The sequence below is a fragment of the Bufo bufo genome, chromosome 7 (assembly GCF_905171765.1).
Source record: "Bufo bufo chromosome 7, aBufBuf1.1, whole genome shotgun sequence".
NCBI lineage: Eukaryota > Metazoa > Chordata > Amphibia > Anura > Bufonidae > Bufo > Bufo bufo.
The window spans coordinates 121908254-121921711 of NC_053395.1; the positions used below are offsets into that span (position 1 = coordinate 121908254).

At 51.2% G+C, this 13458-nt stretch overlaps 1 protein-coding gene across 1 annotated transcript in view; it reads left to right on the forward strand.

Annotated features, from left to right (window-relative positions):
* Window positions 1–13458, forward strand: part of PTH2R (parathyroid hormone 2 receptor) — a 745316-nt gene that overhangs the window by 704140 nt on the left and 27718 nt on the right. The window lies entirely within an intron of this gene.

The following is a 13458-nucleotide window of genomic DNA, read 5'->3' on the forward strand; positions in this document are numbered from 1 at the left end:
CTTGGTAAGCTGAACTTCGCATGCAGGATCATGCCAATAGCCAGGATCTTTTGTAGGAGTTTCGGAGGGGGCGACATCGGGGGTGCGGGCTCCGTATCATTTCATCCGGTTGGGCCGGGAGTTGAAGGCTGATCTAGCGGTTTGGGGTTCGTTTTTAGATAAGTATAATGGTAGGTCGTTATTTATGGGGGAGGTGGTGGATGCAGTGGATTTTGAGTTGTTTTCAGATGCGGCAGGGGGTTGCGGGTACGGCGTGTACTGTGGTGGGCAACGGTGCACGGGAGTGTGGCCTGCTAGCTGGGTCCAGAGGGGTTGGGTACGCAATCTGGCCCTATTGGAACTTTTCCCGATTGTAGTAGCGGTAATGTTTTGGGGGAAGTTCGCTTTCATTGTGATAACTTGGGAGTAGTTCAGGCGATTAACGGGTTATCGGCCTCATCGCCATTGGTGATTCGGTTGTTGCAGAAGTTAGTGCTGAAGTGTCTGATACTTAATGCCTGGGTGGTGGCTGTGCATGTGCCTGGGATTGACAACTGTATCGCTGATGCTCTCTCTCGTTCACAGTGGGACCGGTTTCGGCAGCTAGCTCCGGGCGCGGCGGAGGTGGGGTAGAATGTCCAGCCTCGCTGTGGAACGTTCTGGAGTAGCAGTAGCGGGCCTTATCCGATCATCTTTGGCACCTGGTACGTGGGAAAGGTATTTGAGGTTTTGGGAGTGTTGGGAACAGTGGAAGGGGAGTTTGGGTGTGGGCGACGAGGATTTAGAAATACCGATGTTGTTGTTTATTGGGCATTGCAGGGATGAGGGTTGGTCCGTTTCTAGGATGAATAGCTGCTTGGCAGGGCTGGTTTTTGGTTTTCGGCTTAGGAATTTAAGGGACGTGACTAAATCGTTTTTGGTGGTGCGTGCCATGAAGGGTTGGCGGCGGGAGAAGGCAGGGGTTTATTCTGGGCGGCCTGTGTCGTTTACATTGTTGATTAAGCTGGGAGAGCAGTTGGGGAAGGTGTGCAGGTCAGTTGGGGAAGTAAAGTTGTTTAGACTGGCTTTATCGCTGGCGTTTTTTGGGGAGCTGCGGCTCGGTGAATTAGTTAGCCCGACAGTGGATAGAAAAGGGGGGTTGTTTAGGGATGACGTTGATGTTTTGCCTGATAGGGTGGAATTCGTGATTAGGCAATCTAAGACTGACATGGAAGGAAAAGGGCGGCAGGTTGTTTTGTTTGAAATCCCGGATTGTTTAATGTGCTCGCTGCGTTGCGCACGGGATTTCATCGGGGACAGGGTGGGAGACGGGTTCAACCCGTTATTGATTCATGAGGATGGTTCCTTTCTTTCTTGGTTTCAGTTTTCAGCAGTTTTTAGGCAGTGTTTGGCCGAGTTGGGTGTGGGGGAGTTAGGTTTTTCCAGCCACTCATTTAGAATTGGGGCGGCGACGGAGGCGGCTAGATGGGGGTTAGGCGACAACGTCATAAAAAGGATAGGTAGGTAGGAATCGGTACGGTTCAGGTCATATGTAAGGCTAGAGGGTGTAGTTTGGTGAGAGGAATTGGGGAAATGTGTTCAGGGGTGGTGGCATGGTTGCTTCTTGTTTTCTTTTGTTTCCTTTGTCGTTGCAGGTTCGGACCCAGCACTGGTTTGGCTGTTGGGTCATTCGTATGTGTGGTGGGGAGCTGCCAGGGCTGCGGTTAGGCCGGACGGGTTACAACTCGGTTTGGCTCGTGAAGTGGCGGTGGTAAGGTGGATTGGCAGGCGGGGAATGATGTGGAGTGGGGTTCTTCCGGAGTTTAACAGATTTGTTAGGCAGGACAGGGCCCCGGATGTTTTGATTCTACATGTAGGGGGGAATGATTTGGGGGCTAGGCCCTTTAGGGAGTTGGTGAGAGACGTAAAATTTGATTTGTTACGGTTATGGGCATTGTATCCGGGGATGATAACGGTATGGTCGGACATCGTGCCAAGAACGGTTTGGCGGTGGGCTCGCTTGGTGGAGAGTTTGAACAAGGCCCGGGTGAAAGTTAATAGGGCTATTGGGAGGTTCATGGTGAGAAATGGGGGGTTAGCGGTGCGGCATCGGGATCTGGAGGGGGGTGTTGGGGGGTTCTGGCAGAGTGACGGGGTGCACCTCAACGCCCTGGGTTTGGATATGTGGAGCTTGGCAATTCAGGAGGGCATGGAGATTGCGGTGCAGGTGTGGAGGGACGCACGGGCTTGAGGGAAATCAAGCCTGTGCGTTTGTGGCGGTGGGAGGTCCTTGGAGTCGTTGTGATTCGAGGGTAAGAAGGATGGGAGGGCCCTACAGGTGGGACTGGGCTCCCAGGATTGTTGGGCGGATGTGGCAGAACTGTCAGGGTGAGCCATCAGGGGGGCATCCGAGCTAGTGGTCAACGGCTGGGGGTAAGTCGGCTCACCTCGGCACGGTTGTTTTGGGTTTTAGGGCTTCAAGGCAGGCATATTGATTGAGGTGGGGTTGGGGTATGACTATGGGGAGTCGAGCGGTATTAACCAGTACCTCCGTCAAGTTGTCTGCAAGCATGTGTGTCAGGCCTACAGCGTCTACTCTGCCAACTTCTGCCAGTGCACAGTGCCACTCATATCTGGTGTCACAGTAGCTTGCACGCATAGTACAACTAAACTAATCTAAAAAAAATGACAGGCAGAGGCAGGCCACCCCGCAGGGCCCATCGTGGTCGTGGTCGTGGTGCTGTGATTCTCTTTGGCCCTAGAATAATGCCCAGTGTTCAGAGGCCACGTACCCTGAACTCGAAAAGTTCAGAGGACATAGTTGACTGGCTAACACAGGACACCCAATCTTCTACAGATTCCGCGCGGAACCTTGACGCACCATCCTCCTCCAGCTCAGCTTCAAGCACCTCTCAAGTTACCACTCGCCCGCCTGCCGCCACCACCAACACTAGCAACACAGCTGCTTCACTTGATCTGTCAGAGGAGTTATTTACACATCAGTTGGAAGAAAAGAGTGATGTGCAACCATTATTGCCAGAGGATGTAGATAACAGGGATATGTCTCAGTCGGGCAGCATTACACATATGGACGTACGGTGTGATGATGATGATGTTGTACCCGCTGCTGCTTCCTTTGCTGAGTTGTCAGATACAAGTGAAGCGTTTGATGATGACGATGTGTCCGTGGATGTCACGTGGGTGCCTGCTGGAAGAGAAGAAGAACAGGGGGAAAGTTCAGATGGGGAGACAGAGAGGAGAAGGAGACGAGTTGGAAGCAGGGGGAGTCGTCGCAAGGAGCTAGTGGCACAGTCAGACAGCATGCATCGGCACCCGGGGTCAGCCAGACAGCACGCCAATCAACGCATGCTGTTGCCACCACCAGAATGCCGTCATTGCAGAGCTCAGCAGTGTGGCATTATTTTTGCGTGTCTGCCTCTGACAACAGCGATGCCATTTGCAACCTGTGCCAAAAGAAACTGAGTCGTGGTAAGTCCAACACCCACCTAGGTACAACTGCTTTGCGAAGGCACATGATCTCAAATCACAAACGCCTATGGGATCAACACATGAGTACAAGCAGCACACAAACTCAAAGCCGCCATCCTCCTCCTGGTCCAGCATCTTCAGCCATGTCAACCACTGCTGTCCTCCTTGCCCCCTCTCAACCATCCGCCACTCCGTCTCTCGCCTTGAGCAGTTCCTGCTCATCTGCCCACAGTCAGGTGTCTGTCAAGGACATGTTTGAGCATAAGAAGCCAATGTCACAAAGTCACCGCCTTGCCCGGCGTCTGACAGCTGGCTTGTCGGAACTCTTAGCCCGCCAGCTTTTACCATACAAGCTGGTGGAGTCTGAGGCCTTTTAAAAAATTTGTAGCTATTGGGAAACTGCAGTGGAAGGTACCCGGCCGAAACTTCTTTGCACAAAAGGCAATCCCCAACCTGTACTCGATTGTGCAAAAGGAAGTCATGGCATGTCTGGCACACAGTGTTGGGGCAAGGGTCCATCTGACCACTGATACCTGGTCTGCAAAGCACGGTCAGGCCAGGTATATCACCTACACTGCGCATTGGGTAAACCTGCTGACTGCTGTCAAGCATGTAATGCGTGGCTCTGCAGAGGAGTTGGTGACACCGCCACGACTTGCAGGCAGGCCTGCTGCCACCTCCTCTACTCCTCCTACTCCATCCTCTTCGATAACCTCCTCAGCTGAGTCCTCTTCTGCTGCTGCGTCTTGCTCCACATCAACTGCACCCCCACAACTGCCCAGGGGCTATTCCACATCTCGGATACGACAGTGTCACGCCGTCTTGGGGTTGACTTGCCTGAAAGCAGAGAGTCACACCGGACTAGCTCTCCTGTCCGCCCTGAACGCACAGGTGGATCAGTGGCTGACTCCGCACCAACTGGAGATTGACAAAGTGGTGTGTGACAACGGAAGCAATTTGTTGGCGGCATTGAATTTGGGCAAGTTGACACATGTTCCGTGCATGGCACATGTGTTGAATCTGATTGTACAACGCTTTGTGCATAAGTACCCAGGCTTGCAAGTCGTCCTCAAGCAGACCAGGAAGGTGTGTGGCCATTTCAGGCGTTCCTACTCGGCCATGGCGCACTTTTAAGATATCCAGCGGCGAAACAACATGCCAGTAAGGCGCTTGATTTGCGACAGCCCGACACATTGGAATTCAACACTCCTAATGTTCGACCACCTGCTCCAACAAGAAAAAGCCATCAACGAGTATTTGTATGACCGGGGTGCTAGGACAGCCTCTGCAGAGCTGGGAATTTTTTTTGCCACGTTACTGGACGCTCATGCGCAATGCCTGTAGGCTCATGCATCCTTTTGAGGAGGTGACAAACCTAGTCAGTCGCACTGAAGGCACCATCAGCGACAACATCCCATTTGTTTTCTTCCCGAAACGTGCCCTGCGAAGAGTGCTGGATCAGGCTGTAGATGAGTGTGAAGAAGAAGAGGAAGAGTTGTGGTCACCATCACCACCAGAAACAGCCGTATCAGCATCTCTTGCTGGACCTGCGGCAACGCTGGAAGAGTCTGAGGAAGAGGAAGAGGAAGAGGAGGAGGAATGTGGCTTTGAGGAGGAGGAGGAAGAGTAAGCAATAAATTGTTCAGAGCACTGATGCAATTCAGGCTATGTAAACACTCCAAGGCGAAAACAGACAATGGGCCCCTATAGCAGGAGGGGGGAGTATCGTTATTTAAAATGTAACTTTTAATAAGGTCAAAAAATATCAGATTAATAAAACTCACTACATAAATAAGACATACATACACATAGGGACCAAAGGAATGGTACCCGGCTGGTAAAGACAAAATACTGTTCCGTCCGGGGAGACGTGAACAGTCTTACCAGACCCTTTGTAGGTAGTGGGAGAGGTCCTCGGATAAGGAGACAGGAAACGTGATGACCAAGCCGTTCGGGAATGGGTGCTGTAACAATGGAACCGTGCAGAGGAGCACTAGGAAGATTCCTAAGCAAGCCCTGCCTAAGGTGAAGGGGGCTATTATACTGCTACCTATCTACATGGAGCACTCGCCTTGAAAAAGACGACCCCGTCCGGTAGCCTGTCCCTAAGGTGGACCTTACCCTACAAACTACAGAAGTTATGCCAGTGGATTGTTGTTAAAGGTGCTTCCAAAGGTCTCCCGACGTGGCACGTTTCTGTCCGTGACTCTTCAGGGAAAGACTGCAGGAAGACAGGGGGGTAGCGAGCCACAGGTATCTAGCCTGGGGCTCAATAGCACACTGGAGAAAGAGAGACAAGCTGGGAAGCTTGTGTGCTGCTATCCTGGTGTAGGATGCAGTATTACACTGGAGGGGTAGTCCAGTGCTGGACGGTCCGGGAGACACAATGGTCCCAGGCAAATGAGACCCTTCTGGTTGGGGGTAGCAATGCAATGAACCAGCCGCAGTGATGTACCCTAGTAATGGGTTTTAAATAATCGCGCCCCAGGTCCTTCGCCCCTCCCTCTCAGTTGTGTCATCGCAGTGTCACGCCTACCTGAAGCGCCGCTCCTACCCGGTCACGTGACCCCAGCGTCAGAGAGCCTGCGCCGAGGCAGCATCCACAGGGCAAGAGGCAGACGCCGTCGGTGACGTCACACGTCGGCAACGTCACGTGGGATGGGCGGGAGCGCGATAGGAGATGGGCGGAGTCCGCGATCATACAGCCAATGGTCAAATGGTCTGATGATCATGTGGGACGCACAGGGTATGCGTCACCATTGATGTTAAACAAAGTAGTAAAGCCTAGAAACGGCTAATGGCATTTGGTGCAGGAGTCATAGGCAGACAGGTGATCAATGCAGCGAATTGCTGCCGGGGAAGGGGGGGGTGCAACCCCCGGCAGAGTGACATGAGATCAAAGTTTTATGTCCCGATTACACGGATAACCCTGCAATCGGCAACAGTTGTTGGTATTAAAAGGCGCTCTACAGATTAGGAGCGCGCATGGAGAGGGCAGGTGCAATCAGGTTGTGCATCTGCTTTTGCCGCAACAGGGACCCCATGCTCGTAGCGGTGTAGGCCAGCATGGATCCATGTGCAGCAAGGTGTATACCAGCCTAACTGTATGCGCAGAAAGTCTAAAGGCCATGTGCATGAATGGTACGCAGGTGCAGGCTAAGGCAGAAGGCCCTAATTGCTGATTAACGTGCATGTTGCCCTTGATGTAACATCCGGGCCACAGCGGCAGCAGCATGACAGAGAATGAAGACAGCAGCTCATGAATAGATGAACAATAATACATATATACACAGAGCCTTAGATCATCAATCAAACAGCGGCATTGTGGCGGCAATTACCCCCCGCTTCCCTGCCACTTGATTTTTCAGAGGAAGCAGGAGTAGTTCAATCTCTCGTTCATGCCCAGGGGTGCCGCTGTTTAGGGATTGAAGATCCAACGCGCCTCACGTTGGAGGAGGCTCTTATCCCAGTCCCCCCCTTTGCGTGACAAACTCGTACACAGTCATTTTTCATCTGTGAGCAAAAACTCATCATGGCTGCGGTGCAATTTGGTAGGTAGCCATAGATGTGGCAGGTGTGTTGCCTGCAAACACATTTTGACTACCAAATCTTTCACCAGTACGGTCACTGGCAAAGCGTATTCCATCCCGCATTTTATCAATTGCAAATCCAGAGGAGTGGTGTACCGCATCCTCTGTGAATGCGGGCTGGAATACGTTGGCAAGACCATACGGGAATTTCGGAGGAGGATCGGTGAGCACATGGGGGACGTGACACACAAAAGGGACACCCCGGTGTCTAAACATGTGCACACCGACCATAATGGTAAAGCCCGGTTGAAATTCATGGGCATCGATCTCGTGAAACCCCCTCCAAGAGGGGGGGACTGGGATAAGAGCCTCCTCCAACGTGAGGCGCGTTGGATCTTCAATCTTAAAACAGCGGCACCCCTGGGCATGAACGAGAGATTGAACTACTCCTGCTTCCTCTGAAAAATCAAGTGGAAGGGAAGCGGGGGGTAATTGCCGCCACAATGCCGCTGTTTGATTGATGATCTAAGGCTCTGTGTATATATGTATTATTGTTCATCTATTCATGAGCTGCTGTCTTCATTCTCTGTCATGCTGCTGCCGCTGTGGCCCGGATGTTACATCAAGGGCAACATGCACGTTAATCAGCAATTAGGGCCTTCTGCCTTAGCCTGCGCCTGCGTACCATTCATGCACATGGCCTTTAGACTTTCTGCGCATACAGTTAGGCTGGTATACACCTTGCTGCACATGGATCCATGCTGGCCTACACCGCTACGAGCATGGGGTCCCTGTTGCGGCAAAAGCAGATGCACAACCTGATTGCACCTGCCCTCTCCATGCGCGCTCCTAATCTGTAGAGCGCCTTTTAATACCAACAACTGTTGCCGATTGCAGGGTTATCCGTGTAATCAGGAGATAAAACTTTGATCTCATGTCACTCTGCCGGGGGTTGCACAACACCCCCCCCCCCCCCCCCGGCAGCAATTCGCTGCATTGATCACCTGTCTGCCTATGACTCCTGCACCAAATGCCATTAGCCGTTTCTAGGCTTTACTACTTTGTTTACCATCAATGGTGACGCATACCCTGTGCGTCCCACATGATCATCAGACCATTTGACCATTGGCTGTATGATCGCGGACTCCGCCCATCTCCTATCGCGCTCCCGCCCATCCCACGTGACGTTGCCGACGTGTGACGTCACCGACGGCGTCTGCCTCTTGCCCTGTGGATGCTGCCTCGGCGCAGGCTCTCTGACGCTGGGGTCACGTGACCGGGTAGGAGCGGCGCTTCAGGTAGGCGTGACACTGCGATGACGCAACTGAGAGGGAGGGGCGAAGGACCTGGGGCGCGATTATTTAAAACCCATTACTAGGGTACATCACTGCGGCTGGTTCATTGCATTGCTACCCCCAACCAGAAGGGTCTCATTTGCCTGGGACCATTGTGTCTCCCGGACCGTCCAGCACTGGACTACCCCTCCAGTGTAATACTGCATCCTACACCAGGATAGCAGCACACAAGCTTCCCAGCTTGTCTCTCTTTCTCCAGTGTGCTATTGAGCCCCAGGCTAGATACCTGTGGCTCGCTACCCCCCTGTCTTCCTGCAGTCTTTCCCTGAAGAGTCACGGACAGAAACGTGCCACGTCGGGAGACCTTTGGAAGCACCTTTAACAACAATCCACTGGCATAACTTCTGTAGTTTGTAGGGTAAGGTCCACCTTAGGGACAGGCTACCGGACTGGGTCGTCTTTTTCAAGGCGAGTGCTCCGTGTAGATAGGTAGCAGTATAATAGCCCCCTTCACCTTAGGCAGGGCTTGCTTAGGAATCTTCCTAGTGCTCCTCTGCACGGTTCCATTGTTACAGCACCCATTCCCGAACGGCTTGGTCATCACGTTTCCTGTCTCCTTATCCGAGGACCTCTCCCACTACCTACAAAGGGTCTGGTAAGACTGTTCACGTCTCCCCGGACGGAACAGTATTTTGTCTTTACCAGCCGGGTACCATTCCTTTGGTCCCTATGTGTATGTATGTCTTATTTATGTAGTGAGTTTTATTAATCTGATATTTTTTGACCTTATTAAAAGTTACATTTTAAATAACGATACTCCCCCCTCCTGCTATAGGGGCCCATTGTCTGAGGAGGAGGAAGACCAACCACAGCAGGCATCCAAGGGTGCTCGTTGTCACCTATCTGGTACCCGTGGTGTTGTACGTGGCTGGAGGGAAGAACAGACTTTCAGTGAGATAAGTGAGGACGAGGAATGGGACATGAGTAGCTCGGCATCCAACCTTGTGCAAATGCGGTCTTTCATGCTGTCGTGCCTGTTGAGGGACCCTCGTATAAAAAGGCTGAAGGAGAACGAGCTGTACTGGGTGGCCACGCTACTAGACCCCCCGGTATAAGCAGAAACTGCCTGAAATGTTACCGAATTACCGCAAGTCGGAAAGGATGCAGCAGTTCCAAAATAAATTAAAAAGTATGCTTTACACAGCGTATAAGGGTGATGTCACAGCACAATGAGAATCTAACAGTGGAAGAGGTGAAAGTAATCCTCCTCCTACCACGACCACGCCGGGAAGGACAGGACGCTTTACAGACGTTTTGTTGATGGAGGACATGCAGAGCTTTTTAAGTCCTACGCATCGCCACAGCCCTTCGGGGTCGACACTCAGAGAACGACTCGACCAACAGGTAGCAGACTACCTCGCCTTAACTGCAGATATTGACACTCTGAGGAGCAATGAACCCCTTGACTACTGGGTGTGCTGGCTTGACCTGTGGCCTGAGCTATCCCAATTTGCGATAGAACTTCTGGCCTGCCCCTCTTCAAGTGTCCTGTCAGAAAGGACCTTCAGTGCAGCAGGAGGTATTGTCACTGAGAAGAGAAGTCGCCTAGGTCAAAAATGTCTAGATTACTTCACCTTTATTAAGATGAATGAGGCATGGATCCCGAAGGGACTGACAGTGGGCGATACATTTGACTAAAAAAGGCCTGGCGATGAGATGAGCTGCCTTGGGCTAAAAATGGTCCACACGCTGCTGTATTTTATCTCTGCATGCTGGATGACTTGCATGACTTATCCGCCACCAACTAGGGTTCAAGCCGCAATGTTTTAGTGCACTTTCTGCCTGGAAAACATAAATTTTTCTGGGATTAAACTGATAGGAATAGTACTACTTAACATACCACTCATATTGGGATTGCACAGTACATTACACGGCGCACGCGCAGTGCCCCAAATTGGAAGTAAGAGGACCGACCAAGCATCTTTTACCATCTCCCAGTTCCTAAAATCTATTCCATACACGTCCCCTGATAGGGAACGTAACAGGCATTAAACTGATAAGAATAGTACTACTTAGACACACCACTCATATCTGGAGGCACAGTACATTGCAAGGCGTACGCGCAGTGCCCCAAATTGGAAGTAAGAGGACCGACTAAGCATCTTTTTCCATCTCCCGGTTCCTAAAATCTATTTCATACACCGGCAACAATACCAAATTTTTCTGGCATGTGTACATGCCAAATTTTTCTGGCCTCTGGTGCTGCACTGTGGCTGCAAAAACAAAACAAAAAAAAGTGTAAATTCCCCTTCGTGATCGTTACCTTGTTCTGGTGAAGGGCTTGCGTATCACAATGAAGCGACCACCCCTATGAGTGTGTTGGCAATGGCAATGTTGGCACACCCCAGATGATAAGGTCGTTGCTTCATTGTGAACAGACCAAAAGCGATCGGCTGGATAATTTTGCATAGAAAAAACATTAATTTTCTTTGTGATCATTAAAGCCTACTAGGCTAACAATGGGCCCACACTGCAGAATCATTGTTTTCTGGGTCACTTAACTGTCACTGAACTACCTCAGCACGACCATAGGCTTTGAAAAACCCCCATCGCCTGCAATCTCCCAAACGTGCGCACGAGCACAGTCATCACTACACCAAGATTGACGTATAGAGGAATAAAATTTATGTCATGAGTGTGTCAACTATTGTCAACTCTTTGCGGTTGTCTAAAATCTGTTCCATACACGTCCCCTGATAGGGGACGTAACAGGGATTAAACTGATAGGAATAGTACTACTTAACACACCATTCATATCTGGGGGCACAGTACATTGCACGGCGCACGCGCCGTGCCCCAAATTGGAACTAGGCGGACCAACCAAGCATCTTTTTCCATCTCCCGGTTCCTAAAATCTATTCCATGCATGTCCCCTGATAGGGGACGTAACAGGGATTAAACTGATAGGAATAGTACTACTTAACATACCACTCATATTGGGATTGCACAGTACATTACACGGCGCACGCGCAGTGCCCCAAATTGGAAGTAAAAGGACCGACCAAGCATCTTTTTCCAGCTCCCGGTTCCTAAAATCTATTCCATACACCGGCCCCTGATAGGGGACAAAACAGAGATTAAACTGTTAAGAACAGATTTTTTTTTATTTAAACAAAAGAGGACAGCCTCTGCAGAGCTGGGTATTTTTTTGCCGCGTTACTGAACGCTCATGCACAATGGCTGTAGGCTCATGCGTCCTTTTGCGGAGGTGACAAACCTGGTCAGTCAAACCCAAGGCAACATCATCGACCTCATCCCATATGCGTTTTTTCTGGAGCGTGCCCTGCGAAGAGTGCTGGATCAGGCCATAGATGAGCATGAAGAGGAAGAGTTGTGGTCACCATCACCACCAGAAGCAGCCTTGTCGTCGTCTATTGCTGGACCTGCGGCAACACAGAGAGAGGAGTCTGAAGAAGAGGAGTCAGAGGAGGAAGGTGGCTTTGAGGAGGTGGAAGACCAACCACAGCAGGCGTCACAGTGGGCTTGTTGTCACCTTTCGGGGACCCTTGGTGTTGTACGTGGATGGGTGGAGGAAGAGACCTTTAATGACGTCAGTAAGGACAAGGAACGGGACATGGCTAGCTTGGTATCCAACCTTGTGCAAATGGGGAGTTTGCGGTTGTGCAAATGGACTGTTTGCAGTTGTTTGCGAACATAAAGTTTTCCGTTCGCGACATCTCTAGAGAGGACCTCCGAATGCAGCGGCCGGAAGTGCCATAGAGCCCAAGGGACTGCTTCCGCAGACTCTGACATGAGAGCCAACATGTTCATGAGAGTCCGAACTGGAGACTCGCCAAGGCACAGATAGGAACTCTGCCGTGTTCTGTATTCAGGATCTTCTTTCTGGAGTCAACTGGAGAGACATCCCAACGGAATCGATTATGAAGTCTAGATATCTTACTGAAGTCAACGGGCTCACGTTCGACTTCTGCCAGTTGATGATCCACCCTAGGTGGAACAGAAAGGAGATCGCTACATGAAGATCGTGGGTCAGGACATCTAGGGAAGAGACTTTTAAAAGCCAATCGTCCAGATAAGGAAGGCTGGTCAGTCCTTGAAGTCTTAGAGCCGCCATCACAGAAACTACCACCTTGGTGAAAGTGTGAGGGGCAGAGGAAATGAAAAAAGGGAGGGCAACAAACTGAAGGTATCTGATGACACCCGAAACCTGGACCGCAATTCTGAGATATCTCCTGGAAGCAGGATGATTCGGGATGTGCAGATACGCGTCCTTGAGGTCCAGGGTTGCCATCACGTTTCCAGGATTGAGAATGTGAATCACTGACCTGATGGTTTCCATACGGAACCTCACCTTCCTTACATATCGATTGAAATATCTCAGATCGATAATCATCCGAAGATCCCCTGACGCCTTGGGAACTAGAAATTCTGGTGAGTAGATCCCTAAGCCCCATTCCCCTGCCGGAACCTCCTCCAGAGGCCCCCTTGTGGATGTAATCCTGTAATGACCGACGACACGCACAGGGAGGAAAACAGGGAAAGCCCTGCCCAAGGGAGAGGGAAAGGTGGTGACCCCTAACTCACCTTGCGGCTGGCACCTGACTGCCCTGACGTCCCTAGACGGGTTCCTCACCCGTGCGGCGATCGCGTGCCTAAACCCTGGCTTTCCCTAATATGAGCCCTGGATAGTGAACAGGCCGGTGGGATCGCTAGTCCACACCACTATCACTAAGAGGGAAACACCAGGGAGAGGACAGACAAAACATACAAACACATACACCCAGGTGGGCGACCACAATAAACCAAAAAGGTCCAACGGGGATCTGGAGGGTAGCGTACTGGACCAACTACCAGCGAACGCAGCAACACAGCTCCAGAAGGTCAGAATAGATGTCCAGGCAGGAAGCTCTATCTCTGGCAACCAGAGAAGTGTGAGAGAGAAATATAAGGAGGTCTGGGAGTGCTGGACAAGGAACAGCTGAGGAGAAGGAGCTACGGATCCCTGAGTGAGCCAAAAGGGTTTGCTAAGCAAACCCAGAAAGCTACCATAAGGAAAACAGCCCTATCTTAAATAGAGCGTGCAGCCAACCACTGCGACTTCCTGACCCCGGGTATAACGGAGTCAGGCGTGGTCCTCGACACCCTCGTGACAGTACCCCCCTCTC